The following is a 13,176-nucleotide window of genomic DNA, read 5'->3' as shown; positions in this document are numbered from 1 at the left end:
ATCTGTAGGCCAATATTCCATCGGGTGTGGCAAAATGGCTCTATAGCGCCACCTATACACTTTCAACATAGCGCGCCTCGAGCTCCGTTTCAAGTACATGTACAAAAATCGGTACACACATGTAACACACCAGTACCTACAAAAAAGTCTCTTGGTACGAAATCCTAATCCCAACAGGAAGTCGGTTATTTTGAAATTTCCCTGCAAAATTGGCGTTGTTTTTGCCATTTTCAGGGGTTGTACTTTAACAAACTCCTCCTAGAGATTTATTCGGATGAACACCAAACTTGGTCAGTGTAATCTAAAGCCATTTGCGATGTTAAATTGCGAAGATTTTGAGTTTTCGTTAAAGGGCGTGTCCGTGGCGGCCTGGCGAATTTCGATGATTCGCCATGAAAAATGAAGTTGCTATAACTCAGACATACAATGTCCAATCTGCCCCAAACTTCACATGTTTGATGAGACTCCGAACCTGAACAGATTGACATGCCCATATTCAGTTATAGTCATAGCGCCACCTATTGGCAACAGGAAGTGACATATTTTACACTGCGACTAACTACTCCTAGAAATTTTATGACATCAATGTCTTTTTTGTGGTCAGTCTAATCTAAAGGCCTGTGCGATGTTAAGTTGTGAAGATCTTGAGTTTTCGTTAAGGGGCGTGTCCATGGCGCCGTGACAAAATTCAAAGTCTCGCCATGGGAATAAAAGATGTTATAACTCAGGCATAAAATGTCCGATCTTCCCCAAACTTCACATGTTTGATAAAAGTCCTGGCCTGAACAGATCTGAAGGCCAATATTCCATCGGGTGTGGCAAAATGGCTCGATAGCGCCACCTATACACTTTCAACGGAGTGCGCCTCGATCTATGTTTCACATACATGTACAAAAATTGGTACACACATGTAACACACCAATACCTACAAAAAAGTCTCTTGGTACGAAATCCTAATCCCAACAGGAAGTCGATTATTTTGAATTTTCCCTGCAAAATTGTTGGTGTTTTTGCCATTTTCAGGGGTTGTACTTTAACGAACTCCTCCTAGAGATTTATTCAGATGAACACCAAACTTGGTCAGTGTAATCTAAAGCCCTTTGCGATGTTAAATTGCGAAGGACTTGAGGTTTCGTTAAAGGGCGTGTCCATGGCGGCCTGACAAATTTTGATGTTTCGCCATATAAAAGGAAGTTGCTGTAACTCAGACATACAATGTCCAATCTGCCCCAAACAACACATGTTAGATAAGACTTCTGCCCTTAACAGATCTACATGCCCATATTCAGTTATAGTCATAGCGCCACCTGATGGCAACAGGAAGTGACATGTTTTACGCTGCGACAAACTACTCCTAGAAATCTTTTGACACTAATGTATGTTTTGTGGTCAGTCTAATCTAAAGGCCTGTGCAATGTTAAATTGTGGAGATCTTCAGTTTTTGTTAAAGGGCGTGTCCATGGCGCCATGACAAAATTTGATGTCTAGCCACAGCAAGAGAAGTTGTTGTAACTCAGGCATAAAATGTTCAATCTTCCCCAGACTCCGCATGTTCGATAAGAGTCCTGGCCTGAACACATCTGAAGGCCAATATTCCATTATAATGATAGCACCACCTGCTGGCAACAGAAAGATTGGCACATATATGGAATAAACATTGATATATTCCACTTATATTTATGAGTTTAAATGCATATTTCTCACCGTTCACCTGTTTACTAAAGCCACTCGCTGCCGGTGAGCCCGGGTGCGAGGGCCCGTTCATCGCTGCTTGCAGCTTTAATTATTATTATTATTCTTCTTCTCCAGGATGAATCGCAATTTTGAGGGCCTAAACATACTCAAAAAGTCATGAAACTTTGCACACACCTCAGAACCGGCGAAAATGTACATCTGATATGGGTTTCAGAAGTGGGTGTGGCAAAATGGCTCGACAGCGCCACCTATACATGTTCAACGGTGTGCGCCTCGAGCTATGTTTCACGTACATGTATGAAAATCGGTATACACATGTAACTCTCCAATACCTACAAAAAAGTCTCTCAGAGCAAAATTCTAAACCCAACAGGAAGTCAGTTATTTTTAATATTATGAGCAAATTTTGTGTCATTTTTGCCATTTCCATGAGTTGTATTTTAACGAACTCCTCCTAGAAACTTATTCAGATCAACGCCAAATTTGGTATGCTTAATCTAAAGGCCTTTGCGATGTTAAATTGCGAAGATTTTGAGTTTTCGTTAAAGGGTGTGTCCGTGGCGGCCTGGCGAATTTCAATGATTCGCCATGAAAAATGAAGTTGCTATAACTCAGACATACAATGTCCAATGTGCCCAAAACTTCACATGTTTAATAAGACTCCTGACCTAAACATATTTACATGCCCATATTCAGTTATAGTCATAGCGCCACCTATTGGCAACAGGAAGTGACATATTTTACACTGCGACTAACTACTCCTAGAAATTTTATGACATCAATGTCTTTTTTGTGGTCAGTCTAATCTAAAGGCCTGTGCGATGTTAAGTTGTGAAGATCTTGAGTTTTCGTTAAGGGGCGTGTCCATGGCGCCGTGACAAAATTCAAAGTCTCGCCATGGGAATAAAAGATGTTATAACTCAGGCATAAAATGTCCGATCTTCCCCAAACTTCACATGTTTGATAAAAGTCCTGGCCTGAACAGATCTGAAGGCCAATATTCCATCGGGTGTGGCAAAATGGCTCGATAGCGCCACCTATACACTTTCAACGGAGTGCGCCTCGATCTATGTTTCACATACATGTACAAAAATTGGTACACACATGTAACACACCAATACCTACAAAAAAGTCTCTTGGTACGAAATCCTAATCCCAACAGGAAGTCGATTATTTTGAATTTTCCCTGCAAAATTGTTGGTGTTTTTGCCATTTTCAGGGGTTGTACTTTAACGAACTCCTCCTAGAGATTTATTCAGATGAACACCAAACTTGGTCAGTGTAATCTAAAGCCCTTTGCGATGTTAAATTGCGAAGGACTCGAGGTTTCGTTAAAGGGCGTGTCCATGGCGGCCTGACAAATTTTGATGTTTCGCCATATAAAAGGAAGTTGCTGTAACTCAGACATACAATGTCCAATCTGCCCCAAACTACACATGTTAGATAAGACTTCTGCCCTTAACAGATCTACATGCCCATATTCAGTTATAGTCATAGCGCCACCTGATGGCAACAGGAAGTGACATGTTTTACGCTGCGACAAACTACTCCTAGAAATCTTTTGACACTAATGTATTTTTTGTGGTCAGTCTAATCTAAAGGCCTGTGCAATGTTAAATTGTGGAGATCTTCAGTTTTTGTTAAAGGGCGTGTCCATGGCGCCATGACAAAATTTGATGTCTCGCCACAGCAAGAGAAGTTGTTGTAACTCAGGCATAAAATGTTCAATCTTCCCCAGACTCCGCATGTTCGATAAGAGTCCTGGCCTGAACACATCTGAAGGCCAATATTCCATTATAATGATAGCACCACCTAGAAATTTAATGACATCAATGTTATTTTTGTGGTCAGTCTAATCTAAAGACCTGTGTGATGTTTAGTTGTGAAGATCTTGAGTTTTTGTTAAAAGGTGTGTCCATGGCGCCGTGACGAAGTTCGATGTGTCGCCATGGGAATAAAAGATGTTATAACTCAGGCATAAAATGTCCGATCTTGCCCAAACTTCACATGTGTGATAAGGGTCCTGGCCTGAACAGATCTGAAGGCCAATATTCCATTGGGTGTGGCAAAATGGCTCGATAGCGCCACCTATACACTTTCAACTGAGTGCATATACACTTTCAACGGAGTGCGCCTCAAGCTATGTTTCACGTACATGTACAAAAATCGGTACAAACATGTAACACACCAATATCTACGAAAAAGTCTCTTGGTACAAAATCCGAATCCAAACAGGAAGTCAGTTATTTAGAATGTTCTCTGCAAAATTGGTGTTGTTTTTGGCATTTTCAGGGGTTGTACTTTAACGAACTCCTTCTAGAGATTTATTCAGATCAACATCAAACTTGGTCAGTTAAATCTAAAGGCCTTTGCGAAGTTAAATTGGGAAGATCTTGAGATTTCGTTAAAGGGAGCGTCCATGGCGGCCTGACAAATTCTGATGTTTCGCCATGAAAAATGAAGTTGCTGTAACTCAGACATACAATGTCCAATCTGCCCCAAACTTCGCATGTTAGATAAGACTTCTGCCCTTAACAGATCTACATGCCCATATTCAATTATAGTCATAGCGCCACCTGCTGGCAACAGGAAGTGACATATTTTACGCTGAGACAAACTACTCCTAGAGATTTTTTGACATTAATGTATTTTTGTGGTCAGTCTAATCTAAAGGTCTGTGTAATGTTAAATTGTGGCAATCTTGAGTTTTTGTTAAAGAGCGTGTCCAAAAATGACAAAATTTGATGTCTCGCCACAGCAAGAGAAGTTGTTGTAACTCAGGCATAAAATGTTTGATCTTCCCCAAACTTCACATGTTCGATAAGAGTGCTGCCCTGAACACATCTGAAGGCCAATATTCCATTATAATGATAGCGCCACCTGCTGGCAACAGGAAGATTGGAACATATATGGAATAAACATTGATATATTCTACTTATATTTATGAGTTTAAATGCATATTTCTCACCATTCACCTATTTACTAAAGCCACTCGCTGCCGGTGAGCCCGGGTGCGAGGGCCCGTTCATCGCTGCTTGCAGCTTTAATTCAGTATTGTCTTCTCTTCCGTGTCTGTTGTGAGAGAGAGTTCAAAACAAAGCATTTTGTGATATCCGGTTCGCGAACGAATCATTCGATGTAACCGGAACTTTTTGAACCAGTTCACCAAATCGAACTGAATCATTTTAAATGGTTCGCATCTCCAATACGCATTAATCAACATATGACTTAAGCTGTTAACTTTTTTTAATGTGGCTGACACTCCCTCTGAGTTCAAACAAACCAATATCCCGGAGTAATTCATGTACTCAAACAGTACACTGACTGAACTGCTGTGAAGAGAGAACTGAAGATGAACACCGAGCCGAGCCAGATAATGACTCGTTCACGAGTCAAGAACCGGTTGCATCGGTTTTCGGATCACCAGTACTTCTTTCGGACAGTTCGATTCAATAAACCGGTTGAAGAAAACAGTTCACCGGTGCTTTTGCGCTCGACGTCCAAAATCACCAGAAGAATCAGTTCGGTTCAGATGCTCTGTGTGTCAGTCTGCTTCACGCTGAATCACACATGCGCAGTATCATCAGCTCCTCGGTTGTCGAATCGGACGCATCTGACAGAAATAGTTCTTGACTCGTGAACAAGTCATTATCTGGGTCGGCTCGGTGTTCATCTTCAGTTCTCTCTTCACAGCAGTTCAGTCTGTATACTGTTTGAGTAAATGAATTACTCCGGGATATTGGTTTTTTTGAACTCAGAGGGAGTGCCAGCAGCTCCACCAGCCTCCACTGACCCCCTCATCTGTCCCAGGACACTTAGCAAATAAACCAAGCACAATGAATTTCAGCTAAAAATTGTCTATTAACTTTGTATTAAGTCTTTCCTCAGCAGGCTCACTTTCTCCAGAATAGTACTAAAATGAGAAAATGGAAACACTTATAAAAACAAAAACAAAGAGATCTTAACATTAGAAAATATGACACAGCAGGACATGCATACAAAATACTGAAGTGCTAAAGTTTGGTTAAAACATTTGTAGACATATCTTGCATGACAGCACTTCAAAAACACAACAAAGGGAAAGACAATTGCCTTATACTATATATAATCTTGACTTGACTGTCTTATTGTTTGTGGGCTTTATGTAAAAAAGTGTTGGGTAAATGAAAACACAATACTTACATTTCAATGTGAATTCCTCCGCAGAACTCTCACCTGCCTTGTTATTTGAATATATACACCGTCGTCATATGTACGCAAGTGATTCTGGGATATGGTAGGGTGTGAAGTGTCTATCAGATGTACACTTCATTTTCATGGGAAATGAAGGGCGCAGTTGAAGTCGCTTTCAAAATTCGTCAGCCTTCGTTGTGCCGCGGTGACGCATTCGCACTTCAAATGCGGTCTTCGAAGTGCGCATTCTGAATTTGGGACAGCTTACGTCGTGACGCCGTGACGCAATCACACTTCACATCTGCACTTCGGAGTACACACACTTCAGTTTGGGACACCCTTCCAGTATTCCATAAAAAAATAAGACTTTAAATATCAGAGTGCAGCATTTGCGCAGAGCCATGATGCTGAGTGAAATGCACAACATCTATTCTTATTTGTCTACATATTTTATCTTCATTACACATCTTTTTTGGTTTTATTTTGTATAATTGCATGTAAAAAACTATTAACTTTGTAATGCATATGCAAAATGTGAAACTGCAATCTTATTCGCAGTCTATAGCATTTTATAATTATTTGTACAATAATATTTACCTTAACCTTCTTTGTGTCTTTATTATTTAATGCAAAAGAGTTTTATTAAAACCAGTTTATGAGAGATATGAATCCGTTTAATCTTGATCAAGAACAACTAATGATCAATCATTTGGAGCGACATCAGCGTTAGATCACTTTAAAATGTCAAATAGCTTTCAATTTACATGTTATATATAATGGCAAATGTCTCCGTTATAGACTTGTGAAGATTTATTTTTAATGCGGATCCCATTGACTTGTTCGGCATTGGTGGGAACGCCCTCAAAAACGTCATAACCGTTTCTACGGTGGGGGAAATCAAACCATTCGAATTAATGCACAGAGACCTTATTAGGTGCTTGATCTTTATAAGCGATTGATTTTTTTTTTTGGTGCAGTACCGAAAAGTTGCTGTGTGGCATTCTGTACCTCTAATAAGTAAAAAAAAAAAAACATGATCTGAAGATGTAAATGACCGATAAATAGACGGACTGAGCGGGTAGCACAGATACGCTTCACTACTCTGCAATGATCTTTCATTAGTCCGGTCCTCTGCACGGCTTACACTAACGCTCCTTCGCATCACAACCAAATAAATCTCACTAGTGATTGTCATGTCATAATCTATTAAAACATGTATTTTGTATTGATGATACACAGGCGTAAATTTCATCTAACAGTTGGGGGGGGGGGGGGGCAATAAACATAAACATAGCAATTTTTGGAAGGGGACACAATAAATATAGCTAAAATTGTACTTGTATGGACACAGCCTTTACTATTAGTGCAGCAGGGAGGCCTTGCCAAATTGCACAACTTACACAAAAGCTGTGGTAGTCACGCTGCAACAGTGCTCGTATCCGTTGTAGACATTACTATCCATCAAGCAAGTAACGTCATTTTTGCTAACACAGCGCACTCATCAAAAGAAAATACATTGACATCATCTGTATTAAAGAGAAATTAATCACTTTATCCAATTATTAAGTGAATAAAATCGCTCACTGGACTTGTTGTGTGTGTACAGGTGACTCAGCTTTGCCATGAACTTCATTTTTTCCCTTCAATCAGATAAGAAGTCTGGAATGAGCTAAAGAATTATTGCTTTCATAAAGTGCCTCAAGCTTATCCCTTTCTGTTTTAACGTTGAAGGAAGTTTCTGTAAATTTGACAGAAAATGTCATGGTAACTTTCTGCCAGTACATTATCCGTTTTTTTACAGAATTCTTTTTACAGTGTGGAGAATAGACAAAAGCAAGGTTTCAGTTGTGATTTCTGACACGTTTATGATTCACTGATGCAAATATAACATTTAATATATCTCCTCTAACATATCTTTTAAAACATACTGTTTCATTTCCTATTAGCCCTGACGGTGAGTGTCAAATTATAGTCTTAATACAGTTTAAACCCACCCAAACATAAAATTTCTTGAGCAATTTTTGAAGGGGACAAACATAATACAGCTAAAATTGTACTTGTAAGGACAATCATACACAGACTTTACTATAAGTGTAGCAGGGAGACCATGCTAATATACTTTAGTGGAGAAACTTGCTTACTAGCACATAGCAATTTGCAAAGATTCATAAAAAACCTTATACTCACTTCTTCTGTAGATGAAGCCCTATCACAAATGATTAGTGCGAACATATAAGCATTTACTGAACTTAAAGTGACATACAGCCAAGTATGGTGACACATTCTCAGAATCCATGCTCTGTATTTAACCCATCCAAAGTGCACACACACACCAGTGAACACACACAAACCGTGAACACACACCCGGAGCAGGGGGCAGCTATTTATGCTGCGGCGCCAGCAAAAATACTTTTCCCATCAACTGGTCAAAATGTACAACACATGCAAGACACATGTGCTCTGATGTAAACAAGCACACGAGAAGCACATGACATGGAGAACACAGATGAATAAAAACCACATTCACTCTCTGACAGCAGATGGCGCTAAGCTTCAGAAAATGCAGCCTGGAAGCCCCATAAATAAAGCAGCTGTCAACTTTATAAAACATAATGAAATAATTTGAAATAGTCAATCAGTTTTGTGTATTTGCTATGGTGTTCATCACAGCATCAAATACTTAAATATTTAGAATTAATTGTATATTTATTTTCAAACTCTTTTATTTTAAATTTAATCTGGACAACAACATGCCCTAGATATTGTTTGAAAGTGTTTTGATTCTTTATTATTCATTCACACTTTACATAAGGGCTTCATTAAATAACATTAGTTAATTCATTAGTTAACAAACTGCCAATGAAAAATTCTTCTGAACATTTATTAATCTTAGGTATTCCAATATTTAATAACTTGTTGTTAATATCAAAAGTTGCAACTGTGTTATTTAATGAGTTATCATGAACTTAGACTTGTATTTTTTTAACAAAGATTAAGAACTTCTGTGCTACATGTGCTATTTTTAACTACCTAGGACAATCTTATAATGCAGTTATGTAACACAAGATGTTAATTGTTGGACTCTAGTGGTGTGGATTACTTGTGGAGTATTGTTAAGTTTTATCAGCTGTTTGGACTCACAAGGATCCGGTGTCAATGCATCTGGTCGTTTGGAGATTTTACTCCTCCCAAAACTGTAAAAAAAAATTAAGTTGTGAGCATGTTTTACTGAGCCAGATGTAATCAAGTGTAAAATGGAACGAGTAAATTCAACTGGATAGCATCGTGAAGTGCACTGTAAAGCCTCAAATCCTCAGAACATTTAAAACAATTGTGTTAGACCACAGGGAGGTGTAAAAAAAAGAGATGAATGAAACGAGTGCTCACTCTGTTTCACACTCAATTTATTTCTCATGTTTTTCTTCCTAGAGCTCATTTGAATTTGATCCATCACAACACATTGATGGGGTCTGTTCCCTGTTGAGAATACAATAACTTTAAAACAATGCTGAATGCATTTCAACTAAAAGTGAGAGAAATCATGCTCAAAAATAGGCCCTAAATCCCTTGATGCAAATAAGCTGTTTTAATGCAAATATTTTAGGCAAATACTCATAGGCAAATATGAAGTGGGCAACCGGTGCAGACAGAAAAGGGTTCTACAGATAACACATACAGGGTGTAGTTTGTCATGTTTTTTGTTGTTGTTGTTTTTTAGCATTTTCAGTTTATTGCATTTGGACCCGTTTGTATATTAAAAATGGCCTACTTGGTCTCATGGCATAAATGTACCTGGTTACACTTTTTAGCGAGATGTGAAATACGTACCAAAAAGTACACATCACTGCAATTTCCAAAATAAATGAACACTAGAGGCAGTAAAGCTCTGACACCTTTTATTCCTTTTCACACAAATGTACAGTTTCGATTAATAAAGCATATTTTTTTTAACCATTACTTGAAAAATATCATGACTTCAAAACAATATGAATATGCTGGGAGATTTGAATGTTAGTATCACACATATCCCGCGTCATATCTATGGGTTTTCATAGATGGTAGGGTTGTTCGATAGCTCACGGACAGAGACATACTTGAGAGGGTTTGAATCCCATGTAAGCATGTAATGGTTATGTAATGAAATGTTGACCATGTAATGGGTAACATTTCAAATCTGCATATAAGGAAGTTCAAATGGCACGGTTGCATCAACGATTGCATTTTATTATCATTATTTTTTCCCATTTGTTAACACTATCTGGCAGGTTTAGGGTCTGGTTTGTTGCAAGAGCATATTTCCAACTCGATAGAACATTAACTTTTAGCGACAGTCTGTGGATATTTGAATTCTGAACCACTGCAATAGGCCAGAAGCAACGTTAATTTAATAGAAGCAAAATAATAAAAACACAGCAATACGTACCCGTTTCAACGTAATAAAAACGTGCTAGGGTTCATGAATTGAACCAATGTTTTAGTGCCACTCAGTGGACATTTCTCTTTGAAACTGCGGCAAAACGTGCAGTTGGGTACGTAAAACGGTTTTGCACAAAAAGTGCACAGAGGTACGTATTTTTATGAGACCAGGTTCTTGGAAGATGAAAACACAGATATTTTTAGTGTGCATTTTAGTTGATGCCGTTTCACATGGATGATGCAATTGATGTTTTTTTGTATTGGTAACCCTGAATGTGCGAAGCTTCAGGTGTCATTTACTTGGAGTTGTTTTAGCTGTAGAAAAACTGTCCGTTATGCTGATTGATATTGCAAACTTTTATGTGCCATCATATTATTTTAATGTGTTGTTCTAATCATGAACACATTGGTTTATAGTGCAAGTTTAATGTTTACTACACTTCTACACTTGTTATTCTTCTAGTTATTTACCTATAGCAGCTTATGAATCGGAATTCGGACATTTGCAGAACATAGCTTACTTCTACAGTGGATACATAAGCTGAAGAATAGAAACAAATAATTTTCTCAAACAATAAAATGACAACAGAGCATTGAATCTTTATTGGCACTGCAATGTATTTAGTGACAATATTGTTCCAGTAAACATGCAAAGATGAAAGATCGATGACACTTTGACTTTTTGGTGACAATGGTGACTTTGCAGGACTGTTGATTTCATCAAATAAATACAAATCTAACTCTTATATAAAAAAGTAATATGTAGGTTACACCATCAAAATACTTGTTAATGTGCTATCCCAGCTCACAAAGTAAGAACACTTAACACTCCCTAACACTCCCATTGTTGTGAACATTATTTCTGAATGAACTACCTTTGAATGTTCTAAAAATAAGCAATAACATTTAAATATTTTGAAAAATGAACTCCCAGCATAACCTGCTTGCTAAACTGTAATATTAAGCAGCATACAATTTTCTATACTTCACTTATGAAAATTGTGTATGATCCACTTATAAAAAAACAAGAAATGTACACTATCATTTTCACCCTCCTTATACTGAAATCATTACCAGTTACCCACATGAACATCCAACCCATAGGCCATTACTTCATTTGCACAAATTAAAGTAAAAAAAAAAAAAAGAAGCTTTTGGAGTGGATATTAAATGAAAGGAAAGTCAAACCCAGTTAACCAGTTCTCATTGAACAGACCATGAAAACATTAAGTTTAGTAAATATGTTTGTTCACTACATAATTCTCATTCTTCCATCTATGCTCTTTTATAGCTTTAATGACTTTGTAAGCATGTTTTCACCATGGACTAAAAGATTGAATAGGTAATTGCAATTTTGCAAGTTTATATCTCACAATACTAGGTTTCTATCTCACAATTCATAATTTTGACTTTTTTCTTGTGATTTAGAGAAAAAAAGTGTCATAATTGTGATATAAACTTACAATAAAATTGAAAAAATTGTGGAAAAAAATACAGACTCAGAATTATGAAAGAAAAAAAGTTTCAAGAAATTTAAACTCAAAAATCTGAAAAAAGGGCAAGAAACAAAGTCTACATTTTGAGATGTAAAATCAGAATTTAGAAAAATAGCAATTTGTTTTTTATTCCATGGTAAAAACAAGCTTTCTTGTGAATAAGTAGATCCAAACCTTTGATTTGTAGAATAAATAAAATAAACAAATCCAATGATTAATGAGGTGTGAGGAATGGCATGTTTCACCTCATATGCTCCTTAGTATTTGATGCATTTCAGATGGTTCTTGAAAAAATGGTGGGTCATTTTCGCCTGTGAATCACTTTTGGGAGGATGCCTGTAGGAACCGTAGTTGTTTGTGGAACCGTGTTTTTGATGACCAATCATGAGACCTTTACAGGTGGCAACTAATAAATGTCCAAGCCCGTCAACGAAGAATTCTGTTGGGAATATAGAATGAAAACAGATTCTTGTTGAATAAACACTTATTATCTCTGGCATCAATCTCTATAGCTGGCATGTAAATGATTTGTTCACCGTGGATCAAGAATAAGCTCCATTCACATTTCTCTGTTGGTCAGCTGTCATGAACTGTTGTTCTTGGACAATAAATCAAAATCTGTACCACACCCATTGCTTTGAATAATCTAAGACCTACATGCCAGTGGATGAATGTAGTATATCAAAGCGTATAGTTTCACAATAGTCAGGTCTTTGGGCAACTTTAATAACAGACTTAATCTAAAATAGATGGTTGACTTCATCTGATCTGAATGTTTTAAGATCCACTCACCAGTGTGAGCCACTCTTTTGAGGAACGGGTCAAAACTGACCCTCTGCACAGCCTCCGTCCGGCCCAGGAAGTAGTTGACGACTCCATCTGCAAAGAAGCAGCCATTGAAACCCGGCAGGGGCGCATGGGTATGAGTGACACGTGTGATACAGCCGCCTTCCTCGCTGTTCCCTTCCTCGTATTTCAACTGGAAAGCAAACTGATTTCCTCCTACCTGACCACCAACCTGATGGAGAGAGAAAGAATAAGATCAGTCAAGGTCTTTCACAAACATAAAAATAAGACACAATAAAGATCTTTATTGGTTTGAACTATTTTATTGTGAAATATAAACATTTATTGCACATGCACATATGAAAATTCACAGGTATAATCACTCACAGTTAAGTTATTTTTATTCAGCCAGGATGCATTAAAGTGACAGTAAGAGACATTTATAATGGTAAAAAAAGATTTAGATTTCAAAGAAATGCCTTTATTCTATTCATCAAAGAATCCTGAAAATAATAAACCACTGTTTCCATGATAATATTAGGCAGCACTACTGTTTCAATATTGATTTTGATATAAAAAGTTTCTTGAGCTGCAAATCAGAATATTAGAA

The sequence above is a fragment of the Carassius carassius genome, chromosome 50 (genome assembly GCF_963082965.1).
Source record: "Carassius carassius chromosome 50, fCarCar2.1, whole genome shotgun sequence".
Taxonomy (NCBI): Eukaryota; Metazoa; Chordata; class Actinopteri; order Cypriniformes; family Cyprinidae; genus Carassius; species Carassius carassius.
Note: the sequence above shows the minus strand (reverse complement) of the source record.